Raw genomic sequence first — 19,412 nt, 5'->3', positions numbered from 1 at the left:
TATGCCAGCAAATTTGGAAAACTCAGCAGTGGCCACAGGACTGGAAAAGGTCAGTTTTCATTCCAATCCCAAAAAAAGCCAAAGATTGTTCAAACTACCGCACAATTGCACTCATCTCACATGCTAGCAAAGTAATCTTCAAAATTCTCCAAGCCAGGTTTCAGCAGTACATGAGCCATAAGCTTCCAGATGTTCAAAGTGGATTTAGAAAAGGCAGAGGAACCAGAGATCAAATTGGCAACATCCATTGGATCCTTGAAAAAGCAAGAGAGTTCCAGAAAAAATCAACTTCTGCTTTACTGACTATGCCAAAGCCTTTGTGTAGATCAAAACACACTGTGGAACATTCTTAAAGAGATGGGAATACCAGACCACCTGACCTGCCTCCTGAGAAATCTGTATGCAGGACAAAAAGCAATAGGTAGAACTGGACATGGAACAACAGACTGGTTCCAAATTGGGAAAGGAGTATGTCAAGGCTGTATACTGTTACCATGCTTATTTAATTTATATGCAGAGTACATCTTGAGAAATGCTGGGCTGGATGAAACACAAGCTGAAATCAAGATTGCCAGGAGAAATATCAATAACCTCAGATACGCAGATAACACCACTCTTATGGCAGAAAGCAAAGAAGAACTGAAGGGCCTCTTGATGAAAATGAAAGAGGACATTGAAAAAGTTGGCTTAAAGCTTAACATTCAGAAAACTAAGATCATGGCATCCAGTCCCATCACTTCATGGCAAATAGATGGGGAAACAATGGAGACAGTGACAGACTTTATTTTGAGGGGCTTCAAAATCACTGCAGATGGTGACTGCAGCCATGAAATTAAAAGATGCTTACTCCTTGGAAGAAAAGCTATGACCAACCTAAACAGCATATTAAAAAGCAGAGACATTGCTTTTGCTGACAAAGGTCCATCTAGTCAAAGCTATAGTTTTTCCAGTAGTCATGTATGGATATGAGAGTTGGACTATAAAGAAAGCTGAGCCTCGAAGAATTGATGCTTTTGAACTGTGGTGTTGGAAAAGACTCTTGAGAGTTCCTTGGACTGCATGGAGATCAAACCAGTGACTCCTAAAGGAAATCAGTCCTGAATATTTATTGGAAGGACTGATGTTGAAGCTGAAACTCCAATACTTTGGCCACCTGATGTTAAGAGCTGACTCATTTGAGAAGACCTTCATGCTGGGAAAGATTTAAGGCAGGAGGAGAAGGGGACGACAGATAATGAGATGGTTGGATGGCATCACTGACTCAATGGACATGAGTTTGAATAAGCTCTGGGAGTTGGTTATGGACAGGGAGGCCTGGCATGCTGCAGTCCATAAGGTCACAAAGAGTCAGACATGACTGAGTGACTGAACTGAATTGAACTGAATCAAAAACTGAATTGAACTGAATCATAAACTGTGGAAATAGTTTTCCCAACTTTAGTTTTACCATTATTTCAAATAATGATTATGGGGTCATATTCTTTGTAAACAAAATTGTAAATAAAATCTGCAAAGCCTGCATGTTCAACAATGCTTTTTAATGTTAAAATCGTATAGGAGTAGTAACAAACTGGGTGACAAAAAGAAACACATTTTTTTTTTAAATAGTAGATATTTGTGCAAAAATGCTGTCAAACATCTATAGCTATAGGATTTTTAATTATGAAATCCACACCTACAGAAGCATGCAATTCTTTTCTTTAAAATAAAACCTCTTTAACTGCTCTCACATTGACACCATGAGTATATTAAATTCTTGTAAAGTACTAATGAGATGTGTCTGTAGTCACAGCTGTTTATATTCACAGAAGTTCATATATCAGATGTAGTTGTGTTGAATACATACACAGCAGAGGAAAGCACTGTTTAAACATCGAAGTGGTCAGTCAAAACACACACATTAAAATAACAAAACCTGCATTTCTGAGAAACATTTCCTACCACTAAAGAGCTTCTGCACCAGCTGAAAAGCCACTAAAAAGTACTATCTACCACCACCAAACACTGTGAAACATGAATGTGTATTTTCTTCTTTAGCATCATATTCAAGCCTGTGTAACAAAACACATTTATTTATTTCACACAGCAACACTTCTGGTGGGATGGTATGGCTAACCTGTGCTTTTAAATAAGCTTCATACACATTTTAATTTTGTTCTTTAAAAGAATGAAAGGAAAAAATAGTAGCTAAATGACTTGCTCTACATCTGGTAAAGAGAAGATTAAAAGCCAATGATCAAACTCCTGGGACAGCAGTGTTCCACGATTTTGTAAAACCTTCTTTACTAAGTAATACATATATATGGAATCTAAAAAAAAAAATGATACTGATGAACCTATTTGTAGGAAAGGAATGGAGACACAGATGTAGGGAATGGACTTACGCAGTGGGGGAAGAAGAGAGTGAGATGAATGGAGAAAGTAGCATCAGCATATATACACAATCAGGTGTGTGATGGATAGCTGGTGGGAAGTTGCTGTGCAGCACAGGGAGCCCAGTCTTAGGTGATGACCTGGAAGGACGGGATGGGAGAGAGGAGGGGACATAGGAGTAATTATGGCTGATCTATGTGGTGTTGGAGAAGACTCCTGAGAGTCCCTTGGACAGCAAGGAGATCAAACCAGTCCATCCTAAAGGAAATTAGTCCTGAATATTCATTAGAAGGACTGATGCTGAAGCTGAAACTCCAATACTTTGGCCACTTGATGCAAAGAACAGACTCATTTGAAAAGACCCTGATGCTGGGAAAGATTGAGGGCAGGAGCAGAAGGGGACAACAGAGGATGAGATGGTTGGATGGCATCATTGACTCGATGGACATGAGTTTGAGCAAACTCCAGGAGTTGGTGATGGACAGGGAGGCCTGGCGTGCTGCAGTCCATGGGGTCGCAGAGTCAGACGTGACTGAGCAACTGAACTGAACTGAAAAATACAGTATAAAAAGAAGTGGTTAACTTCTAAACTGGGAAATGTAGAGATCTTTAAAAAATTTCTCTAATAACCCTGTGTCCAGTATTTAAAGCATTTTAAAATAAACTCATCACACTACATTTTTCAGTAATAATTTTCTCAGTGCTGCAATCACATCCTTGTTCCGAAGGCTATATATCATGGGATTGAACATTGGAGTCACTATGGTGTAGAACAGAGAGAGGAGTCTGTCAGTTCCTGCAGAATGACTAGATTTGGGCCTTGAGTATGCAATGATAGCAGATCCAAAGAATAAAAGCACAACCAACAGGTGAGAAGAATACATGGAAAAGGCTTTGGTTCGCCCTCTGGCTGTTGGCGACATCAGAATAGTGGAAATGATTTTGCTGTAAGAGGCAAGGATCAGCATAAAAGATACAGCAACAAACAACAGAGCTACTGCATAGACTGAGAGCTCATGTGCAAAAGTGTCTCCACAGGCCAGCTTCAGAAGGGGGAGAATGTCACAGAAGAAGTGGTTAATCTGGTTCGAATGACAGAAACGCAGAGAGAAGATCTGGCACATTTGCCCTGTCTGCACTGGGATTCCACTGACCCAAGGAGCCCACAGCCAGCTGGAGGCACGTCTTTGGGGTCATGACCAGGGAATAGTGCAGAGGGTCACAGATGGCCACACAGCTGTCATAGGCCATCACCGCCAGGAGGAAGCACTCAGTGGTTCCAAGGATAAGGAAGAAGCACATTTGGGCAGCACAGTTCAGCACAGAAATGCTTCTGTCCTGAGTCCAAAGGTTCACCAGAATCCTAGGGAGAGTGACAGACATGTAACAGATGTCCAAGAAGGAAAAGTTTGTCAGGAAGAAATACATGGGTTTGTGCAGTGCTGGGTCAAGACTAGTTAGTAGTATTATGAGACTATTTCCAGTTAAGATAATGACGTAAATGATGGAGAACACCCCAAATAATAGCCCTTGGAGGTTTCTAAGATCAGAAAACCCAAGTAGTACAAATTGTATCACTGTGGACATGTTGTCTTCTGCTTCCATCTCTTCCTATTTCATCTGTGGGAATGATTCAATCAGAGGCACTGTCATTTCATTTTTATTGACTCTTGTTTTTTGTGTATAAACTAGATTATATGTCTTCTTACTTTTCATTTCCCTATAAAAACCAAACATAATGCCAGGTGCTCTAAAAGTACAGAGAAATATACTTTTATTTATCATTAAACCTATCTATAAGAAAAAACTTCTGTCTCTGTTTTCTCTACAATATATTATTTTATTGCTTTGATTCTAAAGACATGTGATTGCAGTTTTGCTATTCATCTGAACACTTGAGAATTCAAATTGAAAATTATGTTCAGTTGTTACAATGATTTCATGTTTTCAACTGATGTGCTATTTTCACCTCTCTATTCTGTTTTCCATTATTATCAATTCAAAATTAATGTTATTGTTCCTGTAAATATTTTGCAAGCCACTTACAATTGTTTTGTGGATAAAGATAGTTAATTTTTAAAATGATGACCTTCCAGTGGTATTTCCAAATCTTGTTTGTCTTTGACGTTATGCATATTTAGCTCTTTTACTACAAAACCAAATCAATGAGCTGACCATTGAGTATTATGGGATACTATTTATTTTTTAAAAGTGTGTCTTTCAATGTAATGTCTATAAAAGCAACAATCGTAGTTTTTTTTAATATATAATTTCTGTTTTTATTCATTTATTTATTTTAGTTTGGCCACAAGGCATGCGGAATCCTAGTTCCCAGACTAGGGATCAAATCTGGACCCTTGCAGTGGAATCAGGGAAACTTGGTTACTGGACCCCCAGGGAAGTCCCAGTAGTCACAATTTTTATTCAGATTTTCCAACTTGGAGAAAAGAATCATTAAGCTGATCTTTCTGTCCAGGAACACCCAAGAGAGAAGAAGTAGGTACATCTGGCACTTATGTTCAAGCTAGGAGTTCTAACTAGAATGCTCACCCCTCACACACTTACTTCATGAAAGAAACATCAGCCACAGTTCATCTCTGAGATCTTCCTAAATTCCTCACATCCTTAATAATTGCTGTTGTTCTGCTGGCCCCATTTAATTCATTCATTCTTGTGTGTGTGTGGTTTTTTTTTTTTTTTTTTTTGCATTTTTGTGTATGTTTGTTTATGTGAATGTGAATATGTTCAGCTGAGGTTGCCCATATTCATTAAGTACTTGTCCTTTGCTATAGCTAGATTTTAAGTTTCTTGTGATATTCTATACATCTTTCTATGGAGTATATAGTATATTTTCTCACAAAAGCAATTTCTGAATTTATTGAATAAATCTTGATTATTTCTTTACAATAGTCCCCAAGATGTAAGCGAGGATTTCTACCCAAAATTCAGAACAACTTCATGTATCCTCCTGTTTTATTTACTTATTTAATTCAGCATAGACTGTAGTACTTGGATACTGATTAAAATTGCTTGTTGAAAGAATCATCAATCTTTTTAGACCAGTACAGTTCTAGTGTACCTTCTGTAGAGCGTGTGTGTGTCTAGAAATTATGCTCTTTTCACTCACTCTTGTAGGAGTTGCAAATTACATCATTGTTTTCAGTATATCATACATAACTTCCATGGTATGTGTTAACTGATCTGAAAGTTCACAGAGACGAAGCCACTGCAAAGAAGAGACATAACTATATCCATATTCTAACAATTTTAAGTGAAGACGAGGGTCAACATTTCAGCTACAGAAATGTAGACACTCACATGGGGCAGAAGGAACAGTCCATCCAAAACTTGAGCATCCCAAGGAATTCCTTTTCCCTAGGAAAAGGAAAGCTAAATATGAATCTATTTTATCATCTACAATATTTCAGACTACTTATATATATATATTTTTTACACATAATATATATTAAGGATCAGAAGGTATTTAAACTTAACTTATTATTATAGAATTTTCCCAATGAAAATGTGATTTTAAGAAACATAAAAATGCTTTGACTGAGTCTTTAAAATGATTAGAAACGGGGGTCTGATAGGTGACATTATTATGATATGATTTTATGTGTATAAGACTATGAAACAGTGCCTATTTTTTTCACTACCTTATCCTGACACCTTTATCCATGTTTATTCACCTATTTAATTCAATGTAGAGTGTAATACTTGGATACTGATTAAAATTGCTTGTTGAATGAGCCATCAATCTTTTCAGTCCACTATGCGTCATGCCCTACATTTGATGAGTTAACCTCTGTCTTCAGAAACTACCGTCAGTTTGATTTTTTTTTCTTTTATTGCATCTTCTTTTTATATAAGGTTTTCTCTCATTTTTTGGACTTCTGTCTAAATTATTCCTTTCTGTTCAAGTAGGATAGTACATTTGAATATCCCTAGGTCAAGAAGGTTTCCTGGAGAAGGGAATGGCTACCCACGCCAGTATTCTTGCCTGGAGAATTCCATAAACAGAGGAGCCTGGTGGGTTACAGTCTATGGGGTCGCAAAGAGTCAGACATGCCTGAGCCACTAACACTTTCATTTTTTCACACAGGGTAGTACATTTGAAAATCATACTGAAACTCAGGTTCAAAAAATAGCCAGAAGAAGTCAAAAAACAGAATTTGCAATCAAAAATACAGTGTTCTTAATTCATTGAAATATTTTTTTTATTCTTAACTTTGCTTTTCTTTGTCAAATGGAGCAAGATTTTATGAATCTTAAGTGGAATTATCAATGTAAAATCATATTTAAAGTAAGAAATATTAAAGCTATTCAAATCCTACCCAAGTTACGCTTAGTTTTACAAACTCAATCTCATCAAAATTTTTCTTCTCAAATCTTGCAATGTCCCAGCTGGTTTCCAACTTCCGGAAACCTTTAGATACTACTACTACTACACTCAGAAAGAAGAACCACTAAATTGTTCAGGTTATGTAGCCGCTTTTGTTTTTATCCAAATAACTCATGTTTGCTTTCCTGGTCTTTCCACTGTGTGAGGATTATAATAAGCATGTACATTATCTATCATTAAAATGTACATGGTGCTATTGAAAGCAAGTTTGTAAAATCAAACTGAAGATAGGAAATAAAAGTCTAAAATTGGTGACTCCAGAAGTCTAATTCCTTGTGTGCTGCAGTCCATGGGGTCACAAAGAGTAGGTCACAACTTAGCGACTGGACTGAACTGACTGAACTGAATTCCTTATTTAAAGTTTCTAAAGATTAAAATGAAAACATAGCAAAATCTCTTTCATATTGTCAGATTCAGTTTCCATAAAAGTTATTTTTAACAAACAGGATTTGATGTAAATAGGGTGCAAAATCCTTTTAATAAAGTTCATTTACTATCTTATCCCTTAGTTATATACAATTAATTTTAATGAGATATCCCCAGATTTAATACATGCAAACTTCTTAAATACATACTTAACACATAGCAATCACTTAATAAAGGTTAGCATTTAAATTATTATGATAGTGATGCAGAGGTAGGTAAACTTTGATATACTGGCCCACTATATTATAAAGTACTTTTGTAATTGTTTATTTGATAATATAATGATGTGGGTCAGAAAAGTAAAAAGGCTATCTGAATCAGGGTTTTGAAATTAAACAACAATAACAACAAAAGTTTCCTTGCTAAATTTTCTGAAATGAGTGTTTTTTGCCTGATGTTACATATAAATAGGAACATTTAAAACTAAATTCAACATTGGACAAAAATGAGGCATGCTTACCTGTTTATATTAAAGTCAAATATAATCCTTACCTTTATTAATTGAGTTATTGAGTAAAAAGCTGATAGAAACTGTGAGGGTTTTTTTTTTTTTTTTTTTTTGGCAATTAGGTAATTCCTCATACCAAGAATTTGATACAAGGCTTAACCGCCCTCTAAAATATCTTCCATCTTCGTAACAAATAGGGCTCTTTAAATAGGAATTATTCTTACCCTTGGGATCAGCTTCTTCCCCAGGTCACTTCCTAATTGAGCTAAACCTTTCTGCCTGTCTCTCAAGAAGTTTGGTACAACAAGCAAAATCATACCTGTCTATACCACTTGTTCTATTAATTATTTCTCTTGCTGTATTTTGTAATTATTATGATATATTATTTTTATAAAATAAAGATAGTATAAAAAGATGTAAATATACAATGTCTTACAGGGAATTTTATTTTTCTGATATTCAGTATTCTATAGTAAGAAATTCAGGACTGTCAGGGGCAGTTGTGTCATCTTCAATATAGATCTTCCATCTCTCCGTCCACATGAGCTAGGTAGTCCTTATCGCCTCCCAGACTACAGGCGGATACAAAGGAATGCTCACTTACTCCTTTTTAGATGTACAAACTGGAAACAGAATACTGAATTTCCAGGCATGATCCTTCATATCAACATTAGTTACAATATCACACTAAACTGGAAGAGAGGACGGAAATATTTCTAGCTGTGCTGCCATATCTCTGGCCAAGACTCCCATTTCTATCAACTGTGCTCAGTTGTCACAAACTAAAGCTCCAAGAACTTACTGTATTTTTTCCTCATCCAAAGATGCCCTCAAGTTAATTGTGGCAACTCTCAGTACAGAGACTATAAGGTACAGTATTGTCTGTACCACACACCACAAACAAACACACACAGACACAAACTTACAAAATACAATGGAGAAAAATATTAGATTTAACTATAGGAAGTAGAAATAGATTTATATTCTTATGAAGATTAATAAAGAGATAATTTAGAAATCTGATGCCCTGCATTGAAAGCTATTCAAAAGTTATATATATACACACCAATTTTGAATTATATCATTTTGTAATTTGTTTTATTTAACTCTAACAATTGAAATACATGTGTAGCATAATCTCCTTTTTGTTTTCATTTGCATTTTGATAATGACTAATGACAGTGACTATCCTTTATGTGATCATTTGACTTCTGCTTATCTGCTTTAGTAAAATATCTGTTTAAGAGTTTTGTATATTTAGTGGACATTTATATTACTTCCATGTCCTGCTTGTTGTAAGTAGTGCTGCAGTGAACATTGGGGTCCATGTGTCCTTTTGAATTATGGTTTTCTCAGGGTATATGCCCAATAGTGGAACTCTTGGGTCAATGGCAGTTCTTCCTTTTTAGTTTCTTAAGGAACCTCCATACTGGTCTGCACAGTGGTTGTATCATTTTAAGTTCCCACCAACAGTGCAAGAGGGTTCCCTTTTCTCCATACCTTCTCTAGTGTTTTTTGTTTGTAGATTTTTTGATGATGGCCAGAGAGCTAGTGGGAATCTGACAAGGAGCTCAACTCAGTGCTCTGCAGTGACGTAGATGATGGGATGTCAGGGGTTGGAGGGAGGGGACGTAGCATACATATAGCTAATTCACTTCATTATACAACAGAAACTAGCACAATATTGAATAGCAATGATACTCCAATGAAGGAAAAAAGAAAAATCTTGTATGCTGATGTTAGATTGCTTCTTTTCTTCCTGTCGGTTTTGAGAGTTCTTTGCATAATCTTTCTATACATTTCTTATGTGAAATGTGTGACTTTCAAATATTTTCCTTTTTAGCTTGTATTTTCTATTTGGGCTTCCCTGATAGCTCATGTGGTAAAGAATCTGCCTGCAATGCAGGAGACCTTGGTTTGATTCCTGGGTCAGGAAGATTCGCTGGAGAAAGGATAGGCTACCCACTCCAATATTCTTCAGCTTCCCTTGTGACTCAGCTGGTAAAGAATCTCTCTGAAATGAGGGAGACCTGGGTTTGATCCCTGGGTTGGGAAGATCCCCTGGAGAAGGAAAAGGCTACCCACTCCAGTATTCTGGCCTGGAGAATTCCATGGACTGTATAGTCCATGGAGTCACAAAGAGTAGGACACAACTGAGCGACTTTCACTTTCACTTTATATTTCTGAAGACGATTAGGACAACTTACTCTTCCTTTAGAGATCTTTCAAAAGCATTTTGCTGACTTTATCTTCATGATAAAATTTTAGATGTAGGAGCTTATTAAGACTGTATGAATATTCAAAACAAAAATAGATTGAAAATAAGTACTTATCAGTACATATACAGGCATTATTAATAATGTCTCTTGAAATCATTTTTATCTTTGGGCTACTATTTCAAGTAATGATGGAGGGGTCATACTTGTTATGAACCAAGTTATAAGAAAAGTTCAAGGCCTGCAGGTTTAACAATGCTTTTACATGTCAGAATTATACAATAACAAAATTGATTACAAAATGAAATATTATTTAAAATGTAAGAGATTTGTCTAACAGTTGCTTTCAGATCATCAAATTCCTTGCTGTGGAATATCATAATTATGAAAGCCACACTTACAGAAACATGCAATTCTTTTATTTGAAATATCAATAGGTCATTCCAGGGCCTTTCTTACTATTCTTCCCATTGACATTGTGGATATATTAAATTCTTGCAAAATGCTTATGAAATGTGTCTATATTCACAGCTGTCTACATCCACAGAAGTTCAGAAATTGGATGAAGTTGGGTTGAATGCACACACAGAAAAGAAAAGCACACTTCCCTTGGCACATCCAAAATGTCAGTCATAACCCACACATTAAAAGTATTAAAACCTGATACTATTCAGCTGCTAAAAGGAATGAAGTGATGTCATTTGCAAAAACATGGATAGATCTAGAGATTGTCATACTGAGTGAAGTCAGACATAGAAAGAGAAATATCACATGATATCATTTACATGCAGAATTAAAAAAAAAAGATGTGACGAACACACTGCTATATTTAAAATAGATGTTGAATGAAGACCTACCTACTGCACAGGGAGTGCTGCCCAATATTATGTAACAATGTAAACAGGGAAAGAGTTTGAAACAGAAAAGGTACATGTATATGTGTAAGTGAATCACTTGCTTTACACATGACATTTTGTGAATTTAGGGAACAGCACTATTTCCATGACATTGTGATTCCTGCTTTCCTAAATTTCAGAAACAAAACTACTATCGTTTTCTCCATCTAGATCGTCATCTTCATCATCACCATTATAATCCTCATCCTAGATTACATTACAGACTATAAATAAAAGTATATAAACATACTAAACATTTAATTAGAAGGTATATATGCATATCAGTTCAGTTCAGTCGCTCAGTCGTGTCCGACTCTCTGCAACCCCATGAATTGCAGTACGCCAGGCCTCTCTGTCCATCACCAACTCCTGGAGTCTACCCAAACCCATGTTCATCGAGTCGGTGATGCCATCCAACCATCTCATCCTCTGTCGTCCCCTTCTCCTCCCGCCCCCAATCCTACCCAGCATTAGGGTCTTTTCCAATGAGTCAACCCTTCGCATGAGGTGGCCAAAGTATTGGAGCTTCAGCTTCAACATCAGACCTTCCATTGAACACCCAGGATTGATCTCTTTTAGGATGGATTGATTGGATCTCCTTGCAGTCCAAGGGACTCTCAAGAGTCTTCTCCAACACCACAGTTCAAAAGCATCAATTCTGTGGCACTCAGCTTTCTTCACCGTCTAACTCTCACATCCATACATGACCACTGGAAAAACCATAGTCTTGACTAGACGGACTTTTGTTGGCAAAGTAATGTCTCTGCTTTTAAACATGCTATCTAGGTTGGCCATAACCTTCCTTCCAAGTAGTACGTCTTTTAATTTCATGGCTGCAGTCACCATCAGCAGTGAATCTGGAGCCCAAAAAAGTAAAGTCTGACACTGTTTCCACTGTTTCCCCATCTATTTCCCATGGAGTGATGGGACCAGATGCCATGATCTTAGTTTTCTGAACGGTGAGCTTTAAGCCAACTTTTTCACTCTCCTCCTTCACCTTCATCAAGAGGCTCTTTAGTTCTTCTTCACTTTCTGCCATAAGGGTGGTGTCATCCGCACATCTGAGGTTATTGATATTTCTCCCGGCAATCTTGATTCCAGCTTGTGTTTCTTCCAGCCCAGTGTTTCTCATGATGTACTCTGCATATAAGTTAAATAAGCAGGGTGACAATATACAGCCTTGACGTACTCCTTTTCCTATTTGGAACCAGCATATATGCATATAGACACTATGAATAAAATGAATAACTAAACCTAGTACGTCATATTTACTGCCTAGATATTTAAGGAAGCAAATGGACTGAGAAGTGAAATATAACTAGCTTCACGATATTGCCTTATACACATGTGTACTATTATAACTAAAACAACGAAAGAGCATAACTGTCCAAAGAACTGCCAGCAGAATTATTCTCTAAATGAGTTGCTGATTGTGTGTGTGTGTGTGTGTGTGTGTGTGTGCACTCAGTCGCTCGGTGGTATCCGACTCTTTGGGACCACATGGAGTGTAGCCCACCAGGCTCCTCTGTTCATGGAATTTCACAGGCCAGAAGACTGGAGTGAGTTGCCATTTCCTATTCCAGGGGATCTTCCTGACCCAGGGATTGAACTCGTGTCTCTTGCATCTCCTGCACTTGCAGGCAGAATTTTTACCACCCTGCCATCTGAATGGAATTGGGAGGATACCTGTTAATGATTCTATTGACAGATGCTCATTTTCCTTGTAAATATCAGTTCAAAGGTTTAAAAATTATATCACTTAGAGAAGGCTAAAAATATGGAGGACTAGGCAAGGCACACTAATGTAAACGCAATTGTGGAAACTTTGTGTAATTCTGAAAAGAACTTCTAACATTTTCTTCATATTAAAAATGCATATATTTTATTTTTAAAATATGAATTACATTGGGGTAGTTTGGAAGGCGTGATGAAATAATTCAAAGTAGATTATTTTGGGGTCAAAATTGGTACATAGAATATAGAAATATGTACAAAGTAAAAGTGTTGAGACAAACAGGGAGATACTTCTATAACATGCAATTAGGAAAAGTGCTCACTACATGAAAGATTTTATTTTATTATGATTATTGAAGTAAGTCCTCATGAGGGTACAGTGGGCTGAATAAACATACTCCTAGTGTCTAATGATTCTTTGAAGTTTCTAGATTTTGCCCGAAGTCTGACATAGGGCAAGGTAATATGCATTAGTTTATTCATTTGTTCAATTCCTCCTTCAAATAGTCATTACTTGACTGCTACTGGTCAGTTTCCATGCAATTGAATCAAAAAATGCCAACAATAGAATTGGAAAAATAGAAGCTGTGATTTAGGTAAAGAATCTTGCATGTTTTAAGGTATATTTAAGCCAAAAGTCTTAAGAGCTTGAATTCTGTTTTTTCATAAAGTATGTCATGAACATTATTCTTTATTCACAATAAAGGATTATTAAGGTATGAAATATTGAAGACACTTTGACTAATTAGCCCGCCAGGCACCTCTGTCCGTGGGGATTCTCCAGGCAAGAATACTGGAGTGGGTAGCCATTCCCTCCTCCAGGGGATCTTCCCAACCCAGGGATCGAACCCAGGTCTCCCGCATTGCAGACAGATGTTTTACCATCTGAGCCACCAGGGAAGCCCAATAAATATTTAAGCACAGACAACTGTGGATTATTTTAAAATATCTAAAAGTACCTTATAAGCTAGAAATAGTTAAGTTTTTAAGGGAAAATATAGATATTTAAAATCTTTCTCTGATAACTGTGCGACAGACAGCTAAAACATTTATAAATATACTCATCACACTATATTTATGTTTTCAGTCACTCAGTGGAGTCCAATTCTTTGTGATCCCATGGACAGCAGCGCGCCAGGCTTCCTTGTTCATCACCAACTCCTGGAGCTTGCTCAAACTCATGTCCATTCAGTCGGTAATGCCATCCAACCGTCCTGTCCTCTATCATCCCATCTCCTCCTGCCTTCAATCTATATTTTAAGTAACAATTTTCTCAATGCTGCAATCACATCCTTGTTCCGAAGGCTGTATATCATGGGATTGAACATCGGAGTCACTATGGTGTAGAACAGAGAGAGGAGTCTGTCAGTTCCTGCAGAATGACTGGATTTGGGCCTTAAGTAGGTAACGGTAGCAGATACAAAAAATAAAAGCACAACCAACAGGTGAGAAGAACACGTGGAGAATACTTTGGCTCTTCTGGCTGTTGGCAACCTCAAAATAGTGCAGATGATTTTACTGTAAGAGGCCAGTATTAATATAAAAGGCACTGCAGCAACCAGCAAAACTACTACATGGACTGAGAGCTCATGTGCAAAAGTGTCTCTGCAGGCCAGCTTCAGAATGGGGGGAATGTCACAGAAGAAGTGGTTAATCTGGTTCGAATGACAGAAACGCAGAGAGAAGATCTGGCACATTTGCCCTGTCTGCACTGGGATTCCACTGACCCAGGAGCCCACAGCCAGCTGGAGGCACGTCTTTGGGGTCATGACCAGGGGATAGTGCCGAGAGTCACAGATGGCCACACAGCAGTCATAGGCCATCACCGCCAGCAGGAAGCACTCAGTCATTCCGAGGATAAGGAAGAAGCACATTGGGCAGCACAGTCCAGGATAGATATTCTTCTGTCCTGAGTCCAAAGGTTCACCAGAATCCTAGGCAGAGTGACGGACACGTAACAGATTTCCAAGAAGGAAAAGTTTGCCAGGAAGAAATACATGGGTTTGTGCAGTGCTGGGTCAAGCCTAGTTAGTATTATTATGAGACAATTTCCAGTTAAGATAATGACGTAAATGATGGAGAACACCCCAAATAATAGCCCTTGGAGGTTTCGAAGATCAGAAAACCCAAGTAGTACAAATTGTATCACTGTGGACATGTTGTCTTCTGCTTCCATCTCTTCATATTTCATCTGTGGGAATGATTCAATCAGAAATATCGTTATTTCATTTTTTCACTTTTGTTTCCTTATGTATAAACAGGATGCTATATCCTCTTATTTTCCCAGTTCCCTATAAAAACAAAACCTATTACTGATAAAATGTGTGACAGTATAGTGAAATATATTTTTCATTAATATTAAATATATTTTTAAGAAAATAAATCTCTTCAGTCTCTTTTATCTATCATGGGTTATCATATATTTTTTTATATCTAAGCTCATGTGTTTATAATGTATATGTCTTCAATTAAACAACAAAAAATGCAAAATATGAATTTGTATTCAGTTCTATCAGTCATTTCCTTATTCTGGCTGATCTGTTTTGCTCCTTACCTCTCAATTCTGTTTTTAATCATTATCAATGTGAAAGTAATTTGGTTGCACAATTAAATTATTTGTAAGCCATCTAAGAAATTTTTAGGGGCAACTGCAGTTATTTTTTTAATTTTTTTATTTTTTAATGGAAGTATAATAGCTTTACAGAATTTTGTTGGTTTCTGCCAAACATTGACATGTAGTTAATTTTTAAAGTGATAGTTTACCTGCTGCTGTTTACTTTGGACATTTGCATATTTAGGCCATTTTATCTGAAAACAAAATTCACACGTTGACCAATCAGTATTATGGGATGATAAATATCATGTAATAATATTTAAAATGATGCATTTCAATGTAGGGTCTATAAAAACAGCAGTCATAATTTATATTCAGATTTTTCAGTCAGAAGAAAAGGAACTAAACTCATCTTCCTGTTCAGGAACTCTAGAGGTAAGAGGCATGTTCATCTATCACTTCTGTTCAAGCAAGCAATTCCAACAAGAATGTTCACCCCTCACACACTTATTTTAAGAGACATCAGCCCAACTCACCTCTGAAATCTTCCTAAATTACCCGCTTCTTCTATAATTGCTATTGTTCTGCTAACCATTTAATACATTCGTTCCTTTTTTTGTTATGTGTGTGTCTGTTAGTTCAAGCATGAGAATGCATTGAACAGAGATTGCCCATCTTTATGTTATACTTTTCTTACTGCTATAATTAGATTATAAATTTATTTGGATATTCTATACATTTTTTGTACAAGGCTTAGCATATCTCTTCCAGAAAACTTGATATACTAACTGCTTGAATAAATTAAAAGTGAATCAGTTTGATTGTTATTTTTTCAGAATAGTCCCCAAGGTTTAAGCAAAGGTTCCTACCCCAGATTCAGACCTTTTCTCCCCCTCTCTCCTGCGAGAGTTCCACCATGCCTTCAGTGGTGTGTGTGTACGAGAGTTGCTGTTATTCAGTGGCCAAGTCCATCTCTTTGCGACCCATGAACTGCAGCATGCCAGGCTTCCCTGCCCTTCATTATCTCCCTGAGTTTGCTCAAACTCATATCCATTGAGTCAGTGATGCCATCCAACCATTTCATCCTCTGTCGCCCCCTTCTCCTCTTGCCTTCAATCTTTCCCAGCATCAGGGTCTTTTCCAATGAGTTGTATCTTTGTATCAGATGGCCAAAATATTGGAGCTTCAGCTTCAGCATCAGTCCTTCCAATGAATATTCAGAGTTAATTCCTCTAGAATTGGCTAGTTTGATATCCTTGCTGTCCCAGGGACTCTCAAGAATCTGTGTTAGAAATTATACTCTTTCTACTCACTCTTTCACAGTAGCAATTATTTCATTGTTTTCAGTATGTTGTGTGTAACTTACATACTATGTGTTAATTAATTTGAAAGCCAGTAAATCCCTGCAAAGGAAACACACCTATATCCATATCCTTAAAGGATAATAAGTGAGGACAGTGGTCAAGTTTCAGCTACAAAAATGTAGAGATACATGAGGCAAAAGCAACAGTCCATATAAAACTTGAGAATCCTGAGGAATACTATAACTTAGAAAAGGAAATTTAAGTAGAAATTTCTTTTACCATCTACACTATTCCAGACTATATACATACTAAGGAACTGAAGGTATTTGAACCTTGCCTCATTATTATACAATTCTCCCAAAGAAAATGCTATTTTAAGAAATATAAAAATGCTATAAATGTGTGGTTAAAAACGATCAGTAACAAGTGACTGATAGGTGATATTACTAAGAAATGGTTTCATCTGTATAAGTCTAGACAACCATGAATATTTTTTTACTACCTCATCCTGACACTTTAACCATGTTTTACTCACCTGTTTAATTCAATGTAGATAATAGCACTGGGACACTGATTAAAACTGTCTTGTGGAATGAATCACACTTTTTTTTTTCAACTAGCTTGTATCATCCACCTACATTTGATGAGCTAACCGTTGCCTTCAGAAACTGTCATCTGCTTTCTTCTTATCGTATCTGCTCTTTATGTAAGGTCTTCTCACAATTCTTATTGTTCCCCTCTCTCAATTATTCCTACTGTTCAAGTAGTGTAATGCATTTGAAATGCATACTGAAATAAAATATTTCCAGAAAAAGAAAGAACAACAGAACTTGATAGCAAGACTGTAGTGAAATCTTGTTTTGCCTCAATTTTTATTTGTCAAATGGAACCACATTTTATGACTGTTAAGTGGAATTATCAGTGTAAAGCCATTATTTGCAAAGTAAGAAATATTATAATTTTTCAAATTCTATCAAATTGGACTTATCTTCAAAACTTTAAGTGTTAGTTGCTCAATCGTGTCCGACTATTTTGCCATCCCATGGACTGTAGCCTGCCAGGCTCCTCCGTCCAAGGGTTTTTCCAGGCAAGAATACTGAAGTGGGTTGCCATTTCCATTCACAGGGATCTTCCTGACCCAGGGATCGAACCCCGGTCTCCTGCATTGCAGGCAGACTCTGTGCCATTTGAGTCACTAGGGACCACACTTCTGAACTCTATCTCACCAAAAATTTCCCTCAAATTATGCCACATATGTTCTGGCCTCTGTGACTTCTAGAAACTGTTGGGTCCTTCTATTATACTATTCAGAAAGAAAAAAAAATTAGCTAATTCAGCTATATGTAGCAACTTCTTTTACTCAAATTACTCAATTTTTTTTTTATATTTCCACTAAAACAATGATTTCCTTTGCTGTGGGGGTTATTGTATTAAGTGTAGGTGGTATGTCATAATTCATTTATTACTATTGACAGCAAGTTTATAAAATCGAATTGAAGACAGGAAATAAAATCTAAAATTGATGAATGAAGTACAGAAACCTTTTTCTTTTAAGGAGAATTCTCCAAAGACAAAAAGAAAACCTGGCAATATATATTTAATACTTTCAGATTCATTAATCATAGAACTTAATTTTAACAAGCAAATGATTCCCTTGGTGTTAGTAGGATGCATACTCGTTGTAATAAAGTCCATTCTCTTATCTTACTCCTTAGTAATATACAATTAAAATTTTAAGAGCTTGAATATATACAAACTGTTTAAAAGAGGTATAACACAAAGTGATCAATTAGTAAATACTCACAGTTAAGATGATAATGATGATGATGAAGATGTCAGTAATATGATATATTGGACCATTGTATTACAAAATACTTTGTAATTTCTCATTTGATAATATAATGATGAGAATCAGAAAAGTAAAAAGCTGTGTGAATTAGGGTTTGAAGTCAAACAACAACAATTACATGCAACAATTTCTTTTTTAAATTTTCCAGAATAAGTGTTGTCTTTCTGATGCTAATTATATACAGATATATATAAAAAATAATTTGCAACTGGACAAAAATGGTTCGTGCTTACCTGTTTAAATTGATATCAAATATAATGCTTACCTTTATAGATAGAGTGAAAAGACAGAGAGAGAATGAGAGTTTTTCCCTCATAGTTAGATAATTCAGATTTATTTAAAACAGAGGTTAATTGGCATCTAATATATGTTCTATTGTTTTAACATGTAGAGTTCTTTAAATAGGAAATATTTACTCTTGGGATCAGCTCCTTCCCCAGGTTACCTACCTCCTAATTGAAATAAACTATTCTCCCTGCCACTCAAGGACTTTATTACAACAACCAAAATCATATCTGCTCATACCACTCCTCAAAATTCTCTACCTCTCTTATGGTATTTTGTGATCATTAGGAAATATACACAATGTAAAATCAAAAGTTTATGATTATGTATTACTTGTGATATGAAATGAAGATGTTCTTAAAAAGGATGCAATTATACAATGTTTCAAATTGAAGATAACTTAATTTTTCTGAAGTAGGAAAAAATTCAGAAGTAGGAAATGCAGGGATGTTGGGGGCAGTTATGCCATCTTCACCATGAATCTTGTCTACACAATCACACAGTAGCAAGGTGTGCCTCTTAACTTCCCAGACTACAGAAAGGGAGCTGGTGATCACAGGAATCAATCACTAATTCCTTTTTTTGATGTACACTCTGGAAACAGCATGCAGAGTTTCCAGGAATAGTCCCTCATCTCAACTTTAGTTGCAAGATCACTCCAAGTAGGAAGAGAGGATGGAAATATTTCTAGCTGTCCTGCCATGTGACCGGCTAATATTCCCTATTTCTTTCGTTAACTTCCCTCACTTGGAACAACCTGAAATTCTAAGTAGTTCCTGGATAAACTTCTCAGTCAAGGGTGTTCTCAGATTAATTGTGAGGATTCTCAGCAGTGGTTACAATGTAACAGAACAATTACTCGCTATCACCTCTTACACACACACGCACACAAACACACTCACAAAATACAATGTAAGAGAAT

The 19,412-nt window shown here is 36.5% G+C and overlaps 1 protein-coding gene, 1 long non-coding RNA gene and 2 pseudogenes across 5 annotated transcripts in view; 1 reads left to right on the top strand and 3 right to left on the bottom strand.

Moving 5' to 3' along the window:
- Window positions 1-14,877, top strand: part of LOC145507494 (uncharacterized) — a 29,776-nt gene extending 14,899 nt beyond the window's left edge. The window contains exon 2 of the long non-coding RNA XR_014054902.1: window positions 13,586-14,877. This is a non-coding gene — a long non-coding RNA (uncharacterized LOC145507494). The remainder of the gene's footprint in view (window positions 1-13,585) is intronic.
- LOC145507431 (solute carrier family 71 member 2-like) overlaps window positions 1-19,412 on the bottom strand; it is a 139,730-nt gene that overhangs the window by 2,334 nt on the left and 117,984 nt on the right. The window lies entirely within an intron of this gene.
- LOC145507426 (olfactory receptor 10AG1-like) lies at window positions 3,037-5,283 on the bottom strand (annotated as a pseudogene). Its single transcript, XR_014054859.1, has one exon. The product of XR_014054859.1 is annotated as an olfactory receptor 10AG1-like (transcript).
- LOC145507423 (olfactory receptor 10AG1-like) lies at window positions 13,749-16,061 on the bottom strand (annotated as a pseudogene). Its single transcript, XR_014054856.1, has 3 exons — window positions 15,935-16,061; window positions 15,262-15,306; window positions 13,749-14,689 (listed from the first exon to the last, which is right to left on the bottom strand). The product of XR_014054856.1 is annotated as an olfactory receptor 10AG1-like (transcript).

This window comes from Giraffa tippelskirchi, chromosome 1, assembly GCF_054371585.1.
Source record: "Giraffa tippelskirchi isolate mGirTip1 chromosome 1, T2T-mGirTip1v1.2.pri, whole genome shotgun sequence".
NCBI lineage: Eukaryota > Metazoa > Chordata > Mammalia > Artiodactyla > Giraffidae > Giraffa > Giraffa tippelskirchi.
The sequence above is the reverse complement of the archived record's forward strand: the minus strand, read 5'-3'. Positions and strand labels throughout refer to the sequence as shown.